Genomic DNA, 9,159 nt, shown 5'->3' with positions numbered 1-9,159 from the left:
ATAGATTAAGGTGTGGAGCTCTGCTGTTCCTCATGAATTAATACAAAGTACTACTATTTATCTATTCAATTCAAGCTTATTCCTATTCTAAGATATCCATTCGCACCCAAGAACATGATGAAAGTGATGATTATGTGATGCTCATCATCATTCTCACCTATGAACGCGTGCCTGACAAACACTTCCGTTCTACATGCAAACAAGCTAGAATGAGTATCTCTTGGATATCTAATACAAAGGACCGAGTCCGAGATATTGGAATCTTCGTGGTATAAGTTAGAACCCATGGATGGCCATTCCTGAGATCCGGAAAGTCTAAACCTTGTCTGTGGTATTCCGAGTAGGATCCGGGAAGGGATGGCTGTGACGAACTTCAAACTCGCAAGTACTGGGCGTAGTGACAGACGCAAAAGGAGGGTGAATTCTTTTCCAGTATGATCGAGAACCTCCAGATGATTAGCCATGCAGTGACAGCGCATCGGTCCATTTTCACAAAGGATGGAAAGTAGCCATTGACAACGGTGATGTCCTACATATAGCTTGCCAGGGAAAGGAGTAGGAAGGATTGGATGAAGACAGCAGGAAACCAGAGGTTCAGAGGGACGAAAGCATCTCTATACGCTTATCTGAAATTCTCACCAATGAATTACATAAGTATCTCTATCTCTATTTTATGTTTTATTTATCTTTTAATTATTAAAACTCTGCAACCATTTAATCCGCCTGACTGAGATTTACAAGATGACCATAGCTTGCTTCATACCAACAATCTCCGTGGGATTCGACCTTTACTCACGTAAGGTATTACTTGGAAGACCCAGTGCACTTGCTGGTTAGTTGCGCGAAGTTGTGAAGTTATGTTTGGACCATGGTATTGTGCAAACGTTTTTGGAGCCATTGCCAGGGAATCAATTTCGAACAACAATTTCACATCTAGATCACAATTTCGCACACCAAGTTTTTGGCGCCGTTGCCGGGGATTGTTCGAGTTTGGACAACTGACGGTTAATCTTGTTGCTCAGATTAGGTAATTTTCTTTTTCGTTTTATTTTCAAAAAAAAATTTTGTTTTCAAAAATCTTTCAAAAAAATTTTTTTTTACCTTTTGTTTTCGAAAATTATTCTAAATTTTTAAGAATGAATTCTAGAGTTTCAAAATAGTATGCTGAAACTTGTCTGGCCATCAAGCTTTAGACTAACCTGGTATGATTCATGGGATTTTGATTGAGGACTTTGAATTCATTACTTCCTTTTTCCTATATGTTTTCGAAAAAAGTAAAATAAAATACAAAAAATATATATATATTTTGTGTTTCTTGTTTGAGTCTTGAGTCAATTTTTAAGTTTGGTGTCAATTGCATTATTTCTAAAAATTTATGCATTTTTCGAAAATTCATGCATTCATAGTGTTCTTCATGATCTTCAAGTTGTTCTTGGTAAGTCTTCTTGGTTGATCTTGATGTTTTCTTATTTTGTGTCTTTTGCTGTTTTTCATGTGCATCTTTATTTGCATTCATAGTGTCTAAGCATTAAAGATTTCTAAGTTTGGTATCTTGCATATTTTCTTTGCATCAAAAATTTTTCAAACACATGTTCTTGATGATCATCTTGATCTTCAAAGTGTTCTTGGTGTTCATCTTGACATTCATAGTGTTCTTGCATGCATTGTGTGTTTTGATTCATAATTTTTATGTTATGTGTTATTTTTCATGTTTTTCTCTTTCCTCATTAAAAATTCAAAAATAAAAAATATATCTTTCCCTTTTTCTCTCATAAATTTTCGAAAATTTGAGTTGACTTTTTTAAAATTTTTAAAAATCTAGTTGTTTCTTATGAGTCAAATCAAATTTTCAATTTGAAAATCTTATCTTTTTCAAAATCTTTTTCAAAAATCAAATCTTTTTCATATTTCTTATTTATTTTCGAAAATTTTAAAAATATTGTTCAAAAATCTTTTTCTCAATTTTATCTCATAATTTTCGAAAATATTATCAACAATTAATGTTTTGATTCAAAAATTTTAAGTTTGTTACTTGCTTGTAAAGAAAGATTCAAACTTTAAGTTCTAGAATCATGTCTAGTGATTACTTGTGAGTCAAGTCATTAATTTTAATTTTTAAAAATTCAAATCTTTTTCAAAGCTAATTTCAATCATATCTTTCTATCATATCTTTTTTAAATCTTATCTTTTTCAAAAATTTTATTTTAAAATATCTCTTCTAACTTCTTATCTTATTATCTTTTCAAAATTGATTTTCAAATCTTTTTCAACTAACTAATTAACTTTTTATTTGTTTTTTATCTTTTTCAAAACTGCCCAACTAACTCTCTACCTTTAGTTTTCGAAAATACCTCCCTCTTTTTCAAAAATTCTTTTTAATTAATTAATTATTTTAAATTTTAATTTTAATTTTATTTCCCCTTTAATTTTCGAAAATCATCAACTCCTTTTCAAAAATTATTTTCGAAAACTTCTCTCTCTCATCTCCTTCTATTTATTTAATTACTTACTAACACTTCTCTTCATCTCTTATCTCTGCTCCTATCCTCACCCTTGTGTTTGGATTATCCATTTCTCTAATTCCCTTTCTTCTTCTAGTAACAATAAGGAACCTCTTTACTGTGACATAGAGGATTCCTCTTCTTTTCTTGTTCCCTTCTTTTTCATATGAGCAGAAGCAAGGACAAGAACATTCTTGTTGAAGCAGACCCTGAACCTGAAAGGACTCTGAAGAGGAAACTGAGAGAAGCTAAAATACAACAATCCAGAGACAACCTTACAGAAATTTTCGAAAAGGAAGAGGAGATGGCAGCCGAAAATAATAATAATGCAAAGAGAATGCTTGGTGATTATACTACACCTACTTCCAAGTTTGATGGAAGAAGCATCTCAATCCCCACCATTGGAGCAAATAATTTTGAGCTGAAACCTCAATTAGTTGCTCTAATGCAACAGAACTGCAAATTCCATGGACTTCCATCAGAAGATCCCTACCAGTTTTTAACTTAGTTCCTGCAAATCTGTGAGACTGTTAAGACTAATGGAGTAGATCCTGAAGTCTACAGGCTCATGCTTTTCCCTTTTGCTGTAAGAGACAGAGCTAGAACATGGTTGGACTCACAACCTAAAGATAGGCTGAACTCTTGGGATAAGCTAGTCACGGCCTTCTTGGCTAAGTTCTTTCCCCTTCAAAAGCTGAGCAAGCTTAGAGTGTTCAGACCTTCAAGCAAAAAGATGGTGAATCCCTCTATGAAGCTTGGAAAAGATACAAGCAGATGACCAAAAGGTGTCCTCCTGACATGCTTTCAGAATGGACCATTCTGGATATATTCTATTATGGTCTGTCTGAGTTTTCCAAGATGTCACTGAATCATTCTACAGGTGGATCCATTCACCTAAAGAAAATACCTGCAGAAGCTCAAGAACTCATTGACATGGTTGCTAATAACCAGTTCATGTACACTTCTGAGAGGAATCCTGTAAGTAATGGGATGCCTCAGAAGAAGGGAGTTCTTGAAATTGATGCTCTGAATGCCATATTGGCTCAGAACAAAGTGTTGACTCAGCAAGTCAACATGATTTCCCAGAGTCTGAATGGATGGCAAAAATTCAAACAGTTAGCGTGTTAGTCAAAAGTTAAAGAAATAGAAAAGAAAAAGTGCTTGATCTAGATCTCCACTTCACTTAATCATTGTCAATCTATTCAATCCCCGGCAATGGCGCCAAAAACTTGATGTGTGGAAAACGATCCAACACAAAACTCACCGGCAAGTGTACCGGGTCGCATCAAGTAATAATAACTCACATGAGTGAGGTCGATCCCACAGGGATTGAAGGATTGAGCAATTTTTGTTTAGTGGTTGATTTAGTCAAGCGAATCTAGATTTGGTTGAGTGATTGTAACTTGCAGAAACTAAATTTGCTTGGAAAGAAAAGGGGGAGGGGTAAAGTGCAGTAAATTAAAGAGCAGGAAAGTAAAAAAGCATATTCTTAAAGTGCAAGTAATGTAAATTACAGAAACTTAGATTGCAAGAAATGTAAACGGCTGAAGCTTAAAGTGCAAGAAATGTAAATTGCTTGAATTATAAAAGGAATTGGAAATTAGGATAGCAGAATTTGAACAAGAACAACTAAATTGCATTAAACATAAAAGAGAAAATTTAAGTGCAGTGAAGTAGATCTTAACAGAAAAGTAAAATGACTTGAGAATTTAAAGAACTGGAAAGCAGTGCTTAAGTTGCAGCAATTCTAAAAGGTGTTGAAGATCTCAGGAAATCAAAGAGACTAGAAAACAAATCTAGATCTCACTCCCTTCCTAGATCTAACAAGAGAAATTGCAAAAGAAGTAAAGAAAAGTAAATTGCAGAAGCAAAGTAGATGAAGAAGCAGTAAACAGAAATTCAAATTCAATTATGCAGAAAGAAAATAAACAAGATCCCAAGGTGAGATTGAAACAGAAGTTCTTCAATTCTCTACCCAAGATCCAAAGCAAGGAAATAAAAGAGTGCTCAAGCAAGAACCAAGAAGAAGAGAGATCAATTCTCCTTCCCATTTCTCTCAGAAATTCAAAAAGCTTAGAATTAAAATGCAAGTAAAAAGGGAAAATTCAAAATGAAGTCTAGAGATCCTAATTACATCAAACTAACTCATATTTATACACTTTCTATTCTTGGATATTGAAATTTGGATGGGCTTTTAATTTGGTGAAGAAATGAATTAAGTTAGAATTTTAAATTTCAATTTCAGCCCAAATGTATCTCCCAGGGGAATGCTCAGCTCACTTTGTGAGCTGAGCTTTGTACCTTGCATAGCGTGTCTTGTTGGTTGGGGTGCATCAGGGGAGAGCTCAGCTCACTTTGTAGCAGAATAGTTAATTAGTTTATCTAAATGCTCAAAGCTAGCATTATATAGGGGGTGAGAATCTGTTTTATGATGAGATTTTGGTGGAACACCAAACTTAGAATCCTTCATTCTCCCTTATATTGTTTTGGTGTCCAACACCAAACTTTAGCTTTTTGCAATGTAGATAAGGCTAATTAACCTCTTTATTGAAATAACTATGGAAAGAAACTACCTCAGGTTGGGTTGCCTCCCAACAAGCGCTCTTTTATTATCACTAGCTTGACATTCTCTATGTTTGTTCAGTTTAGGTACTGAACTTCCTTTTCCTTGTCCCATTGTCCTCCTAAATAAGGCTTTGCTCTATGTCCATTTGCTGTGAAGTGGTTCTGTGTGGCTTCATCTAGCAGCTAAGACTTCCATAAGGAAAGACTTTTGTTACTAGATACGGGCCTGTCCATTTGGACTTGAGCTTTCCAGGAAAGATCTTGAGCCTTGAGTTATACAGGAGCACTTACTGTCCTATCTTGAACTCTTTCTTTGAGATCTTCTTGTCATGCCACCTCTTAGCTCTCTCCTTGTATATCTTAGCATTCTCATAAGCTTCTAGTCTAAACTCATCCAACTCATTAAGTTGTAGCAGCCTCTTTTCTCCTGCTGCTTGAGAATCAAGATTGAGGAGTTTGGTGGCCCAAAAAGCTTTATGTTCAAGCTCCACAGGGAGGTGACAAGATTTTCCATATAATAGCTGAAATGGGGACTTTCCAATGGGAGTTTTGAAAGCTGTCCTGTATGCCCAGAGTGCATCTTCTAGTTTCCTGGCCCAATCTTTCCTTGTGCTTCCCACTGTTTTTTCTAAAATTCTCTTCAACTCTCTGTTTGCTAATTCAGCCTGGCCATTAGTCTGAGGATGGTATGGTGTGGCTACTTTATATATAACTCCATATTTGTGGAGGAGTTTCTCCATTTGTTTGTTGCAGAAGTGACCACCACCATCACTGACAAGACCCTTGGGTACTCCATATCTAGTGAAGATATGCTTCTTAAGGAATTGAAGGACAATTTGTGCATCACAAGTGGTTGTGGCTATGGCTTCCACCCATTTTGAGACATACTCTACTGCCACCAAGATGTATCTAAAGGAATACGAAGGGGGAAAAGGTCCCATGAAATCAATACCCCATAGGTCAAATAGCTCAACTTCCAGGATGAAATTCTGAGACATCTCATTCCTTTTTGTCAATCCTCCAGCTCTTTGGCATTCATTGCATTGGTGAACAAACTCTCTGGCATCCTTGAAGATAGTTGGCCAATAGAAACCGCTTTGTAACACCTTTGCAGCTGTTCTCTCTGGTCCAAAATGTCCACCATATGCTGAACCATGACAATGCCACAATAGTCCCTCATTTTATTTTCATGGACACATCTCCTAATCATTCCATCAGAGCATCTTTTGAACAAAAAGGGTTCATCCCACAAGAACTTCCTTGCTTTATTGAGCAGCTTCTTCACTTGTTGCTTAGAATATTCTTGAGGTATCTTCCTTCCCACTTTGTAGTTTGCTATGTCAGCAAACCAGGGTATTTGTTGAACTTGGAACAGGTGCTCATCTGGGAAGTTCTCATTTACTTGTTGTGGTCTATCTTGACAGGCTTCTTGTGGTACTCTTGATACTTCCCTTTCTATCTCTTACTTCAATGCTAGTCTTTCCAGCATCTGATCAATGAATGGGAGAGGGAAATGGTCTTTCCTTGTGGCATCATTCAATCTTCTATAGTCTATGCACATCCTCCACCCAGTCACTGTCCTAGTAGGGATCAACTCATTCTTCTCATTGGTGATGACCGTTATTCCTCTTTTTTTTGGTACAACTTGAACCGGGCTCACCCATGAGCTGTCAGAGATTGGGAAGATTATTCCAGCATTCCACAACTTCATGACTTCCTTTTGAACTACCTCCTTTATGGCTGGGTTGAGTCTTCTTTGGGGTTGGACCACAGGCTTTGATTCTTCTTCCAGCAAAATTTTATGCATACAAATGGCTGGACTAATACCTTTGATATCGTCAATTGTCCACCCCAAGGCTGCTTTGTGAGCTTTCAACACTTCAATTAGTTTTGTTTCTTCTTCCATATTCAAGGAGGAGTTAATGATCACTGGTAGGGTCCCTTCTTCTCCCAGGAACACATATTTGAGGTGAGGGGGAAGAGGTTTCAATTCCTGTTTTGGCTTTTCTTTCTCCTTGTCTTCACTAGAGATTTCTACCACCTCTTCTTCCTGTTGCTCATGACAATTGGCTTCTAACATTTCCTCCACTAGACTTTCTATCATGTCCACCTTCATGTAGTTTTCTTGTTCAGGAGGGTGTTGCATTGATTTGAAGGCATTGATGACCATTTGCTCATTATGTACTCTAAAAATCATTTCTCCCTTCTCTACATCAATAATGGCTCTGGCTGTGGCCAAAAATGGCCTTCTCAAGATGATTGAGTTGTTTCCTTCTTCCTCTGTATCCAGAATGATGAAGTCTACTGGGAAGATAAACTCCCCAACCTTCACTAACAGGTTTTCCACAATGCCATTGGGTGTCTTGATTGATCTGTCAGCCATCACCAAAGACATCCTGGTAGGTTTGAGTTCCTCTATAGCAAGCTTTCTCATCATTGATAATGGCATCAGATTGATGCTAGCACCAAGGTCACATAGAGATTTGTCCAGGGTCATTTTGCCTATGGTACATGAAACTACAAAACTCCCTGGATCTTTGAGCTTTGGTGGGATAACTCCTTGAATCACGGCGCTACATTCTTCAGTGAGAAGTATAGTTTCCTTCTCTTGCCAACTCCTCTTCTTGTTGATAAGTTCCTTCAAGAACTTTGCGTACAGGGGCATTTGCTCAAGTGCTTCAGCTAAGGGAATATTGATCTCTAACTTCTTGAAGATTTCAAGAAATTTTGGGAAGTGTTGATCCTTAGTCTCCTTGTTAAACCTTTGAGGATATGGCAAGGGTGGAGTGAAGTTCATTCCCTGCCTTTCGTCCTTAGTTGGCTCTTCAATTACTTCCTTTCCCTTTCTTGATTTTTGTGGCTGGTCTTCTTTTTCTTGAACTTGATTCTGAGTTGGCTTGCTTGCTGTTACATCTTCATCATTGGCCTTCTCTTTTTCAGCTTGTTTCTTGTCACTTTTCTTTGGCTTCTTAGTTGCTTCTTCATTTTTCACCAGGACTTTTCCACTCCTCAGTTGAATTGCCTTGCACTCCTCTTTAGGATTAGGAATGGTGTCACTTGGTAGTGAGTTAGGTGGCCTTTCAATGGCAATCTGCTTGGAGAGTTGGCCGATTTGCCTTTCCATATTTTTCATGGAGGCTTCTTGGTTCCTCACTGTCATCTCTTGAGTTTTCATCATTTTTTCCATTAGGAGCTCCAAGTTGTTAATCCTTTGGGATTCTTGTGAGATTGGTTGATTGTGGGGTGTTGAAGGTTGAGGGTAAGTGTTCTGATTTGAGGATTGGTTATTGGATGGGTAGTGGTTAGAGTTGGGGTAGTTGTTTTGGGGTTTTCTGTAGGAGTTTTGGTTAGCTTGTTGCTGGTTGTGGTTTTGGTTGTTTCTTGAAGTGTTTTGATTTGAGTTTCTCTGCCATGGTTGTTGATTTTGGTTGTGATTGTCTCCCTACCTAAGGTTTGGGTGGTTCTTCCAAGAAGGGTTGTAGGTGTCACCATAGACTTCAGTTGGCCCAGAATTTTGGTTGTGCATGTACTGGACTTGCTCTTGCTGTTGCTCCTCTTGAGTCTCTTCATTTTGTCCCCATGTGGATGATGGTTGGCTTGTATTAACTGCTCCAACTTGGAGGCTATCAATACTCTTGGCCATTTGCTCAAATTATTGTTGAATTTGCTGCTGCATCATTTTGTTTTGAGCCAAGATTGAGTCCACTCCTTCCAACTCCATCACTCCTTTCCTTTGTGATGGTTGGCGTTGCCTTTGGTGAGCAAAGAAATATTGGTTGTTGGCCACCATATCAATGAGATTTTGGGCTTCCTCTGCTGTTTTCATCAATTGTAAAGAACCTCCAGCTGAATAATCCAAGGCCTCTTGAGATTTCAATGTCAAGCCTTCATAAAAATTTTGCAATCTATCCCACTCACTGAACATTCCTGGTGGACACTTCCTGATTAGAGCTTTGTATCGTTCCCATGCCTCATACAAGGGTTCAGCATCCATTTGTGTGAATGTTTGCACTTCAGTCTTCAATCTAATAACTCTTTGAGGTGGGTAAAACTTGGCAAGAAACTTGGTTACTAGATCATCCCAATTGTTGAT

Source organism: Arachis ipaensis, chromosome B03, assembly GCF_000816755.2.
Source record: "Arachis ipaensis cultivar K30076 chromosome B03, Araip1.1, whole genome shotgun sequence".
Taxonomy (NCBI): Eukaryota; Viridiplantae; Streptophyta; class Magnoliopsida; order Fabales; family Fabaceae; genus Arachis; species Arachis ipaensis.
The sequence above is the reverse complement of the archived record's forward strand: the minus strand, read 5'-3'. Positions refer to the sequence as shown.